This window comes from Apostichopus japonicus, chromosome 17 (genome assembly GCF_037975245.1).
Source record: "Apostichopus japonicus isolate 1M-3 chromosome 17, ASM3797524v1, whole genome shotgun sequence".
Taxonomy (NCBI): domain Eukaryota; kingdom Metazoa; phylum Echinodermata; class Holothuroidea; order Aspidochirotida; family Stichopodidae; genus Apostichopus; species Apostichopus japonicus.
In genome coordinates this window covers 3,350,095-3,364,193 of record NC_092577.1, presented here as the reverse complement: position 1 = coordinate 3,364,193, position 14,099 = coordinate 3,350,095, and positions in this window count along the sequence as shown.

The window sequence follows — 14,099 nt, the reverse complement described above, 5'->3', positions numbered from 1 at the left end:
CATCTGTTCGTTATTAAGAAAACAGAATAGTATTTAAATGTTACAAAGATAAGAGATTTATAACAATTACCAAACTTTACTATTGCTTTAATAGTCATTGTTGAAAATGTACTGTTATACTCGATATGGTTTTCTTTTTGTGTCTCCAATAACTAGTGACCGCTTATGATCAGTTTACAGGGTAGGGTGGGGCCAGTACTGGGGGATGGGAGGGTTTGGCAACTTTCAAGAGGGTAACATATATATTACACTATGACAAATGTACGAAATATTGAACAAGGAAATAGTTAACAAAAATGTAGCAAAAAATACATTTCGGTTAGAGTGGAAAATGAGACCAAAGAAGTTAAGGTTGCTAGTCCTCCGCTTCTCTTCCAGCTGAGTTGTACAGCCCTTATTAGTCGTTGGTTAGCTGGTAGTTGTTAGTTGGTGACTTTTATGTTCTCCACTTCCTGCAGCTGTGTCAGTCAGAAGTCACAGTACTATACAGTACTATACAGTACTATAGAGTACTATACTATACAGTACTATAGAGTACTATACAGTACTATACTATAATATACAGTACTATACAGTCACAGTACTATACAGTCACAGTACTATACAGTCACAGTACTATACAGTACTATACCGTAATATACTATACAGTACCGTACTATACAGTCACAGTACTATACAGTCACAGTAATATACTATACTATACAGTACTACACAGTACTATACTATACAGTACTACACATTACTATACTATACAGTACCATACAGTACTATACTATACAGTACTATACAGTCACAGCACTATACAGTATACTGCCGGATCAGACACAAGATTCATTCGTTACAAATCAGAAAGCAGAGAATTGATTTGAGAAGAAATTCGGCTTTAAATGTCTATTTGAAAAAAAATGTTAAGAAATAACATCCCTCATATTACTAGTAAAATGATAACAACGATGTTTGCATGCTTCACTATACCAATGATCTAGCCCTAGATAAATATGTATATATAGGTCTTATTTTGGACAATAATCATACGTCACACGGGGCAAGCATCGTTATGAAGTGTACGGGTATGTAGGCCAATGATATGTATAGGCCAACCTAATTAATTTCCCTTCTCAATTCTGGAGTGCTAATCCGTTAACTGTGTACGTTAAGATTCCCAAAGAGTCACTATACCGTGAACATGGGGCTTATAATATGAAAATTGTCACTGCAACTGGCAAGTCGAAAAGTTTATTATTTTACCTTATGCAGAGCGCCCTCCATAAATAATTAATCCGTATAAAAAGTTCCAAGGTATAAAAATAAACATTCACAGAAAGTTTACGATGTATATTCCAATTGTTTTAAACAAAAACTTGTTAGAGATGGGGAACCGTGTGTACCCTTCTGGTACCTCTTGTGCACCCTTCTGGTTCCTCTCGCCTCAGTCTTTACAGTAGCAAATGTCGAATGCCTCCAATTATAATTCGAGCCCCACCTCGGTCAGTCGAGCTGTGTAATATATGTATTATTAGTATTGACAGATCGATATAAACACGGTGTCCACTCCATAGATAAAGTAAAGACTCCTTCACGCTGGTTCACGCGGGGGTCCCCTGAGAGCTCTAAGCGCTAGTTTATTTTCGTTTGGGCAAACCAATATAATAACTAGTACAATTTCAATGAAATATTTTATTACATACCTATTTTTTTTATTCCGATTTCGACCAAACAAAATAAGAAAATACCAAGTGATGCATATGCCTTGAGGCAGATTCTGTCATTTTTGTGAGATCTCAATCTAGATTTCGTGATTTTTGTCCCCTAAATTGAATTGATGTAATGTTATTTCACATGTGTTGAAGTGTCGCGGGGTCTGTAATGAAACACCTTCATTATCATTCGATGTCTGGTTGGTCGTTCGATAGAACCCAGAGCCAAGCTCATTATCAGCTCAAAGGGAACAAGAGAAGAATTTTACATTTTCTAGAGTACTGGATAGTTTGAACCTTTCATTTGTGTCTGCGTGAATTATGCCCGCTTGAGCCGATACGACCGATACTGTAAATGTCATAACCAATGTTTGAAATCTTAAGATAGCGTTTCACACCGGCTCGAGCCAGGAAATTTGATTTGGGGTGGGATACGACGGGATGGGGTGGGGAGGGTTGAGGGTGCGGTGAGACTAAGGTGAGGATAGGGTGAGGGTCAGGGTCAGGGTCAGGGTGGGGAGCAGCAACAGTTTAAAAGGGCACAATACTCATGTTGTCATGTAACTTCTAAAATGTTTGCACAAATGATGCATGGTGGCGTAAAATATGAGAACACATTAGGCTGTATGGAAGTACCACCCTCACCCCCTCCCACCCCCTGACTACGGGCCTGATTTTAAGGAAATAGAACACCATCAACGCTCAACCTGTATAGCCTACCACACTTTAATAAAAAAGGTACAAAAGCTAGCTTAATTTTCATAATTAGGTCTGAAGTCGTTATGTTGATATTAACAGTGTAGGCTTCCTTCTGGGATAACTCCGAGTTTCTTTACTATCTTCTTATTCTATTTGATTTTGTTTTTATTTGAACGAACCTCTCAAAGAACATTCCTAAGGAAATATCATTGAATCTTGCAAAACTAGTATATCTACTTACGACCGTCTATCAGTAATTTATATTAGGTCACCATTTAATTTGTCGTTGATATTATAACATTAATTAATTAATTCAACTTTAAGATATATCTTCGTCCTCTCCCCTCCTCTCCCCTCATCCCATTTAACCCACCCCTTTTACCTCTCATTATCCTGTCACGTCATGCCTTCACCCGTCCACCGTCATTGACCAAGGCTCAACATTTTAAAATGTCTGCTTTCCCTTAGGCCAGGGTTTCCCTCACTCCCCCCCCCCCCCCCACGAACCCTCTGAGGATGACAGAGTTGTCCACGAACCCCCAACTTTTCGAGACACGATCTAAGTCATTATTATACTATAATACGCATAACAGTGCTCCGTAAAAGATCAAGTTCATAGTGTAATATTGAACTGGTGTATCGTGTTTAAAACAGGCTAGTGACTGCATGTTGTCACTCAACAACAATGTTTAGGCATGAATTTATGCTAACTTTGCTTTGTGTCGGGCAAAATGGAGGTCATCTGGAATTTTGAAAATAATAATAATTACTTTGGCCAACCTTTCAGTTACTTTCTCAGCTCTTTATCTCCACGACGTACTGCCATATGCGTACAGCAACTTCACCAAAGTCATTCGGCCTGTGTCTGTTTCATAATTCAGTTATTTATCACATGCACGGTACGGTACTACAATGGCAACATATGCTTATGGAACGCGAAAAGAGTTTGTCGATAGGTACGACTTTTGTACATTACTAAATTATATGATATATCAGGTTTTTGTCGAGTAGAGGATCGATGTTAGTTTAGTCCCGACAAAGCTGCAAAGTTTCATGCGGAAGCGTGAATTCCAAAGATAAGAATAGAGAATATTTATAATGATCTGTGACTTTTATTCCTTCACTCCTCCAGTCCCAAACTCCTTCACTCAATCTCTCAGGTCTCTATCAGTTTGCAGTCACTTCACTCAGCCACACCCTTCATTTTCCCAACAGCCAGCACAACAACACAAGGCCAATATTCCAAGTCAAAGTCAAAGTGAACAGTGAACTCTCTTCTTCTCACACAATATCATAAGTAGTCTGTACATATAGCATACACTGTAGAAACACACACACACACATCTCTAACCCCTCTTGACCCCCCCCCCCATCTCCCCTTATCTCTCCTTCATCCTGCCTGACCTGCATAAGCACCAACTTTCAGACTTTCACTGGCTCACGCCCAAGAATTCCATCTCCATAGCAATAATATTTACAAAGTTTAGTTAAAGAGGTATATTATAGAAATAGAAAGTTGCGATATATAGATTGTTCATGGTTATAGAAATAGATAGTTGAGATATGTAGATTGTTCATGGTTATAGATATAGTCTTTAAGTTTGTTCTCGACAGTTTTAGTTCAACAAAAATACTGTAGTTTTGACTTTCAGAAACGTCTCACGAACCCCCTGGGATGGACTCACGCACCCCCTGGGGGTTCATGCACCCCTGCCTTAGGCCATTTGAGGGTGAAGTTTACATTTGTTAAGAACTTCTACGCTCCAACTGCTCGCCTACCTTATAGTCTAATATGTCTATACAGTTGCTCATATTCGAAAATGGTTTCAACCACACGTTATTTTGTTCGGCTCCATCCCTGATCTATACCATGCATAAACCAGTTAGCTGCCATGGGTACAAAACATGGAACAACACCAGCATGAACACGTCTAACAAGGAAGTTATTATGCAAAGCAGGGGTGACAGTTCCATGCATGCCCTAAAATTTAATTGTCTGAAAAATTACTGATACGGTTACAAGTAAACAGAGTGAAATAAATAAATTATTCATATGTTACATGTAGCCGGTCAAAAACGCAGTGACGAGGCTTAAATATATTTTTAGGTTTGGGAAGATTACAAGTGACACCTCCAAATTAGGGTAGGGCCGCTTTACTCTGAGATCGTGGGGACAACTTAAAAAGGCAGAATGCTCACACAAAAACAAACAAATAAAGGTAAAGTGGTGTGTTTACAGACACATTACTTAATTTATGGTGTCCTTTGGTACATTTAATATAATCATCTATCACCAAAACATTCCTATCTAACCAAACAAAAGTTATAAAATTGTCTATTTAACCCACAGTTCTGAAAAGGGATACCCTCTTGGAGCCACTCATATATTCCTAGAAAATAGGAGCACGCAAAACAATTACTTAGCTTAACGAAAAAGACAGGTCACACAGGGCCACCCGACTACTAACTGTTGCCATGTAGTAGTTAGCAATAAAAGTGAAAATAAAGGGAACTCATAAATCTCTCAAGTAAAGGTTATTCATTGTCAAATGAATAAAAACAAAAGAACAAAAAATTCATGAATAACCAGAATGAAAACATTTCATGGTTCCTTGCTGCTGTTCATTAGTTCCGTTCATAGGGAAATTTCTAACAAAGCCCTAATACAACAACAGTAATTTATGCTCACAAACTTTTGTTGCCAAAGTAATGCTAAGCCCTGATATCAATTGCAACACACATCAGTGTGTGAAGACTATCTACCATTATCATCATACCAAGTTTGACGAAATTCTGACTAGTAATAGTAGCCAAGTAATTGCAATTTGGAGTATTTCACGTTTGACCTCATGACCTCATTCATATTCATGAAATGAGCACCAAAATCAACAGGGTTAATCTACTTACTATGGGCCACCCACTCACCAAGTATGGTAATGATTGGTCATTCCCTTGTTGAGTTATTGTGCATACAAACTTTTCATAACGAAATAATGCTAGGCGCCCCCCCCCCCCCCTATAAACATGCATGATATCAATTGCAACACACATCAGTGTGTGGAGACTATCTACCAATATCATACCAAGTATGACGAAATTCCAATAAATAGTAGCCAAGTTATTGCAACTTGGGAGTTTTTCACGTTTGACCTGTGACCTCATTAATATTTTTTAACTTTGACCTCGTATAACTTCGCACACGAAGGTCACACGGGGGTCAACCTATTGACATTTATGATCAGAAGGCACCTTTGACATCTGAAAATAGCATCGAAACTGTAAAAATCCCCAAAACACGAAAAGGTCACCAGAGGTCAAATTGAGGTCAAGGGTCGCCCAGATGCGGGTCGACAACTGGATTACATTGAAGCAACTCCCAACCTTAACGGACAGTTCGTTCTCAAGTTATCACAAAAATACTAGTTTTTTATCATTAATTGACCTTTGGTGACCTCGGATCACATGACCGTTAAGTTTGAAAATATTCCCCTATACCATTTGCAACTTGTCCCAAAATATCAACCGTGTCACACCTTGGAACTGAGAGTTATTGCATTAAATGTCTGAAAATTAACTTTGACCTCGTATAACTTCGCACACGAAGGTCACACGGGGGTCAACCTATTGACATTTATGATCAGAAGGCACCTTTGACATCTGAAAATAGCATCGAAACTGTAAAAATCCCCAAAACACGAAAAGGTCACCAGGGGTCAAATTGAGGTCAAGGGTCACCCAGATGCGGGTCGACAATTGGATTACATTGAAGCAACTCCCAACCCTAACGGACAATTCATTCTCAAGTTATCGCAAAAATGCTAGTTTTTTATCATTAATTGACCTTTGGTGACCTCGGATCACATGACCGTTAAGTTTGAAAATATTCCCCTATACCATTTGCAACTTGTCCCAAAATATCAACTGTGTCACACCTTGGAACTGGGAATTATTGCACTAAATGTCTGAAAATTAACTTTGACCTCATATAACTTCACACACAAAGGTCACCTGGGGTACACCTATTGACATTTTTGATTGGTGAGACGTGAATATAGCATCAAAACTGTAAAAATTCAAACATTTTTTTCTTTGCCCATTTTCTCACCCAAAATACTAGGTTTTTAACATTAATTGACCTTTGATGACCTCGGATCACATGACCGTTAAGTTTGAAAATATTCCTCTATACCATTTGCAACTTGTCCCAAAATATCAACCTTGTTACACCTTGGCCCTGGGAGTTATTGCATTAAATGTCTGAAAATTAACTTTGACCTTGTATAACTTTACAGACAAAGGTCACCCGGGTGTCAACCCATTGACATTTTTGATCGGAAGGTACCTTTGATATCCAAATCTAGAATCAAAACCAAACATTTTCTTTTTTGCCCGTTTTCTCCCAAACTAAGCACATTTTTTCTAATGTGACCTTTGACCTTTTGACCTTGGTTTCAAATGTAGTTTGATCTGCTGATTCCAAAAATCAACACGATAAGTCTGTACAGCCATCCTAACTCCGACCGAAAACTTTGACCCCTTATAAATTCGCACACAAAGGTCACACGGGGGTCAACCTATCGATATTTATGATCGGAAGGTACCTTTGACATCTGAAAATAGCATCGAAACTGTTAAAATCCCCAAAACATGAAAAGGTCACCAGAGGTCAAATTGAGGTCAAGGGTCACCCAGATGTGGGTCGACAATTGGATTACACTGAAGCAACTCCCAACCCTAATGGACAATTCGTTCTCAAGTTATCGCAAAAAAACTAGTTTTTTAACATTAATTGACCTTTGGTGACCTCACATCACATGACCGTTAAGTTTCAAAATGTTTCCCTAACCAGTTCACAACTTGTCCCAAAATATCAACCTTGTCGCACATTGGCACTGGGAGTTATTGCAGTTTTAGTATTTTGGGTTTTTGGACCATAACTGACCTTTGGTGACCTTTGTGGGCACCAAAAACAATAGGGTTCATCTACTCACTATGGGCCACCCACCCACCAAGTTTGATCATGATCAGTCAATCCCTTGTTGAGTTATCGTGCATACAAGCTTAAGCGTCACACACACACACACACACACACACACACACACACACGCCAACCTGAATACATAGGTTCCTTTGCTTTTAGCAAGGAACCAAAAACAAAGATAAGAAAATGAAAGAAAATGATTAAATGGATAGAAACAAAAGGTGGAAAATAAAAGAAAATGATAACTATACAAAACATTAACCAGGTTATGCTCTGGTTACATACATATTAAAGGTCATGCCACTAAACGCAAGGGATATGACGGCGGTGGGGGAGGAGTCGTCCGCCGTCAATCCCTACCACTTCGGGTAATGGTGTTCGTTTGGGTATAGCTTCTCTGGTAACGTTTATTTTGTGATTTGATATATCACCTGTTGTGGAACTGTTACTGCAGGAAGCCTGAACATGATATGTCATTGAGTATAGAACTGCATAGATGACTTAAAGCTGTATAGAACTAGAATGGTAGTGAGTCTGTTCTGGTACGCGTACTCATTACATAATGAGTTCGAGTACCAAAACTGTGCGAGTACAGACGGGACTCGATGTAGTACTCTCCCTTATGTATTTGTACTCCGCGGTGCATTTTGGGTAACTAGCATATATACTAGAACAAGGTGTATTATTCGCAATCCCGCCTAAAGGATTGTACTCATACCTAGGGGAATTATTCGACTTGTACACGTACTCATACTGTTGTTAACAGGCGCATATCCAGGATTTTCTAACCCGGGGGCGCGAATTACTATCTAAGCGGAGCGCCACCATCGGTTGGCGCGGAGCGTACAGGAAAATTTCTGGTTTTGATACCCCCCAGATCACCGGATATGACACTTCTCGGGCTTGAAAATGAGCAACCAAATGTACACTTTTGCCTGAGAACCAAGTATTTCCCAATTTTTTTTTTTCCATCCATAGCCTTTTTGAAGATTGTCACCAGTCACACATCATGTTCGACCTCATTGCATGTCCTATGGATGATTGCTTTTGTAGGCGATTCTACGTCACGGCCCACAATATCCGAAAGCCCCACTTTTCAAGGTTTTAAGCCCATTACTTGTTGAGAATTTGAAAATTCACTTTTCTCGTGAATAAAATCACTTCAAAACATACCCATAATGTTGCACAAAATTCAATCTATAGACAACCAATATAGAAAAACCTCCTTGAACCCCTAACAGACAGGTCAAAATTGAACGAGTAGAGGGAAGTATGATGAAGAATGTTGGTGAGGAAATTTTCGAAAATTCCGACAGTTAATTTATTGGTGTAGAAATATTGCAACCTCTTATAATGGCTTTTACAAAACTTCGTTGAAGGAACAGAAAAATAGCAGATATTTCCGATATCAGGTATATCGAAACCGAACACTTCACTCATAGGCGTAGGTCCCGTAGGAGGCGGGGGCTGCAGCCCCCCCCCCCCCCAATTGTTTTCCCATTTTTTTCGGGCACCTAATGAAAGAAAAATAAATAGCAATGAATAGCTTAAAATGGTCTCCTTGGTAATTTAAATAAAGTTCTAAGCTTGGCCGACATTACTACTGTAAAAGAGAGTTTTGACATAAATGGATCTGTATGCTTTTTCTCCATCTACATAAGACATTTGGTTGTTTACATTAGCATCCGGCGGTATACTGTGCAACTTTCACGGACCGTAAGGTACACGATGCCATACAATGTAATGACCGATCTTGCCTATATGATATTGGCATCGACATGTTGAATGCGCGCGAAGCTTGCGAAAAATTTTGGCTTTTTTTTCGGGCAAGTCATTACAGCCCCCAAATCCAATCTGGCTCCTACGCCTTTGACTACACACATTGACAGTTTTTGAGGCTGTTCATCGTGGAACATGCATTTCAATGCTCATTGATATGATGTTATATCTGCTCTTTGCTTTACAAATTCGAACAGGCGTGTAGCGAGTAATTGCCAAGGGAGGGCGAAGCCTGTAGGCAAACTATCTAAGCGAAGCGCCACCATGAGTTGGCGCGAAGCGTACAAGAAAAATTTTGGCCGAAAATGCCTCCCAGATCGCTGGAAATGACACTTCACAGGCCTTGTAAGTTGCATCTAAGCATTGTCTATTTTGAAATTACTAGCGATGTCATAAAGAAAATTTGCTCGGGGGGCGGTCGCCCCCTTCCCGAAATGCGTTATGTTCCCCGACGACTCGGTCGAGTTCAAGTAGATTAGTGAGAGAGGAAAAACGGAAACGTCAACAAGAGCCCAAGGGCACTGTGGTTCCTTGCTTGGGGTATATGACAATACACATCATATTATCAAGCAAGATTGGGCTGAAATAGTCCAAGTAATTGTCCTACATGTTCCCATAAAGTAACCAACACTATAGCCAACACTTTTGTGATCACAAAATGTGATCTGATTTTATATCAAAAGGCACTTTTGAGATCTATAAATGGCGTCGAAAATGTAAGAAATATAAGAGACCTACAAGCGTGTCAACAGATATGATAACAATGGTGACCTCAGATGACATGACCTTTAAGTTTCAAAATGTTCCACCACCCCATTCACAACTTGTCCCAAAATATCAACCATGTCACACCATGGCATTGAGATTTAATTGCATTAAATGTCAAAAAATTAACTTTTGAACTTGTATGTAACTTCACACACAAAGGTCACCCGGAGGTCAACCAATTGACATTTTTGATCGGTGAGACCTAAATAGAGCATGACTGTAAAAATTCAAACATTTTTTCTTTGCCCATTTTCTCCCCCCATGATACTACTTTTTTAACATTAGCTGACCTTTGGTGACCTTGGATCACATGACCGTTAAGTTTGAAAATATTCCCCTATACCATTTGCAACTTGTCCAAAAAAATCAACCTTGTCACACCTTGGCACTGGGAGTTATTGCATTAAATGTCTGAAAATTAACTTTGACCTCAAATAACTTCGCACACGAAGGTCAAATGGGGGTCAACCCATTGACATTTATGATCAGAAGGTACCTTTAACATCTGAAAATAGCATCGAAACTGTAAAAATTCACAAAACACGAAAAGGTCACCAGAGGTCAAATTGAGGTCAAGGGTCACCCAGATGCGGGTCGACAATTGGATTACATTGAAGCAACTCCCAACCCTAACGGACAATTTGTTCTCAAGTTGTCGCAAAAATACTAGTTTTTTATCATTAATTGACCTTTGGTGACCTTGTATCATATGACCGTTAAGTTTGAAAATATTCCCCTATACCATTTGCAACTACTCCAAAAATATCAACCTTGTCACACCTTGGAACTGGGAGTTATTGCATTAAATGTCTGAAAATTAACTTTGACCTCATATAACTTCGCACACGAAGGTCACACAGGGGTCAACCTGTTGACATTTATGATCAGAAGGTACCTTTAACATCTGAAAATAGCATCGAAACTGTAAAAAATCCACAAAACGCGAAAAGGTCACCAGAGGTCAAATTGAGGTCAAGGGTCACCCAGATGCGGGTCGACAATTGGATTTCATTGAAGCAACTCCCAACTCTAACGGACAATTTGCTCTCAAGTTATTGCAAAAATACTAGTTTTTTATCATTAATTGACCTTTGGTGACCTTGTATCACATGACAGTTAAGTTTGAAAATATTCCCCTATACCATTTGCAACTACTCCAAAAATATCAACCTTGTCACACCTTGGAACTGGGAGTTATTGCATTAAATGTCTGAAAATTAACTTTGACCTCAAATAACTTCGCACACGAAGGTCACACGGGTGTCAACCTGTTGACATTTATAATCAGAAGTTACCTTTAACATCTGAAAATAGCATCAAAACTGTAAAAATCCACAAATCACTAAAAAGGTCACCAGAGGTCAAATTGAGGTCAAGGGTCACCCAGATGCGGGTCGACAATTGGATTACATTGAAGCAACTCCCAACCCTAACGGACAATTTGTTCTCAAGTTATCGCAAAAAATACTAGTTTTTTATCATTAATTGACCTTTGGTGACCTCATATCACATGACCGTTAAGTTTGAAAATATTCCCCTATACCATTTGCAACTTGTCTCAAAATATCAACTGTGTAACACCTTGGCACTGGGAGTTTTTACACTAAATGTCTGAAAATTAACTTTGACCTCATATAACTTAACATACAAAGGTCACCTTGGGTCAACTTATTGACATTTTTGATTGATGAGACCTAAATTAGAGCATCAAACTATAAAAATTCAAACATTTTTTTCTTTGCCCATTTTCTACCCCCAAAATACTAGTTTTTTGACATTAATTGACCTTTGGTGACCTCGGATCACATGACCGTTAAGTTTGAAAATATTCCCCTATACCATTTGCAACTTGTCCAAAAATATCAACCATGTCACACCTTGGATCTGGGAGTTGTTGCATTAAATGTGTGAAAATTAACTTTGACCTCGTATAACTTCGCACACGAAGGTCACACGGGTGTCAACCAATTGACATTTTTGATCGGAAGGTACCTTTGATATCCAAATCTAGCATCAAAACCAAACATTTTCTTTTTTGCTCGTTTCCTCCCAAAATAAGCACATTTTTTCTAATGTGACCTTTGACCTTTTGACCTTGGTTTCAGATGTAGTTTAATCTCCTGATTCCAAAAAACAAAACGAAAAGTCTGTACAACCATCCTAACTCCGACCGAAAAACTTTGACCCCATATAACTTCGCACATAAAGGTCACACGGGGTCAACCTATTGACATTTATGATCAGAAGGTACCTTTGACATCTGAAAATAGCATCGAAACTGTAAAAATCCCAAAAACACGAAAAGGTCACCAGAGGTCAAATTGAGGTCAAGGGTCACCCAGATGCGGGTCGACAATTGGATTACATTGAGGCAACTCCCAACCCTAACAGACATTTCGTTCTCAAGTTATTGCAAAAATACTAGTTTTTTATCATTAATTGACCTTTGGTGACCTCGGATCACATGAACGTTAAGTTTGAAAATGCTCCCCTAACCAGTTCACAACTTGTCCCAAAATATCAATCTTGTCGCACATTGGCACTGGGAGTTATTGCAGTTTTAATATTTTCGGTTTTTGGACCATAACTGACCTTTGGTGACCTTTGTGGGCACCAAAAACAATAGGGCACACCTTCTCCATATGGCGGATCTATAGTCCAAGTTTGGCCTCAATCCAACATTCCCTTATTGAGATAGAGCGTACCCAAGCAAGTGTCACAGACACACACACACACACACACACATACATACATACACACATACACACACACACACGCCAACCTGACTGCATAGGTTCCTTTTGCTAAAGCAAGGAACCAAAAATGGAGTTGTCGGGGTAAGGGGTAGGGTGAGGCGCACACCCCCTCCGTAATCCTTGATCTGTCACTGGCTACCCTGTGTATATAATAGGGATCTTTCTCTTCCCGAGGTCTTGGCTATCTTCTACTCCCTCCTTTTCTCCTTTTTCTCTCTTTTTTCTTTTTCTTTCCCTTCCTTCCTCTCCTCCTTTCCTTTTTTTCCCCTCCTTTTCCCTTTTTTCTTCTCTTTTTTTTTCTCTCCTCTTTTCCTTACCCGGGGGGCGCGCGCCCCCAACGCCCCCCCTGGATACGCACCTGTTAAAAGTGTCGCTTGATTCAGATCATTCTTAAACGATCATACAGGTAAAACTTGTTCGAAATGGAACATATGGCTTTCTATCTAACTACAAACTAATTGAGAAAACGTTTTACGGGAAATGGTATAACTGAATCAGTTTTGTCAATAGCCAATATGTGTAATGTCAGGTAACATACTGCTTTAACTACTGTCGTTTTTATTAATGTGTTGATATTTTTTTCTGTTCTTTTGCAATTTCTACAGATTGAATGAATAATAAGAAATGAAGGTTTTTATTTTCAAATATGTGTCTTCCTTGTGTTGCATATCCCAATTTTGTAGTTACATTGTTTTTGTTTTCTCAACTCTTAGAGTTCATCCTATGATATATAATACCACTCCCACCCTCCTCCCTGACCAGCGCTCGGAACCGTTGAAGGCAGAGGTGATCTTCAGCTATATATAAATAGTCTCAAGGAAATGAAATCTGCTTCAAATACCTGATACTCTAGTGTGTATATATATATATATATATATATATATATATATATATATATATATATATATATATATATATTCTCTAAATGCAGCATAGTTGTTTAACAGTTTTTCCGTTATTCCTATATATATATATATATATATATATATATATATATATATATATATATATATATATATATAAATATATATATATATATATATATATATATATATATATATATGTATATATATATATATATATATATATATGTTACCCCGGGGATTCGGGTGACCTAGGTATGAGCCAATATATAGGCCACCTGAGGGGTAGAAAGGAACAAAACTCAGAGCAAAATGAATAGTACAGCAACACAATGTCATATGGTATATCAATGTTTATTTACAACCCTTTAATCTATTATCTAGAACATAATTGTCCTTTACAGCTCTTTGCAATATCATATCAACCTCAGTGCAACATCATGAATTTATTGACAACAGATAAACCTAATTAACCTACAGATAACACTCACGCATATACCAACAAACATTTTCACCAAACTAACTGACATGACCCACACAGCTGCACACAGAAGTG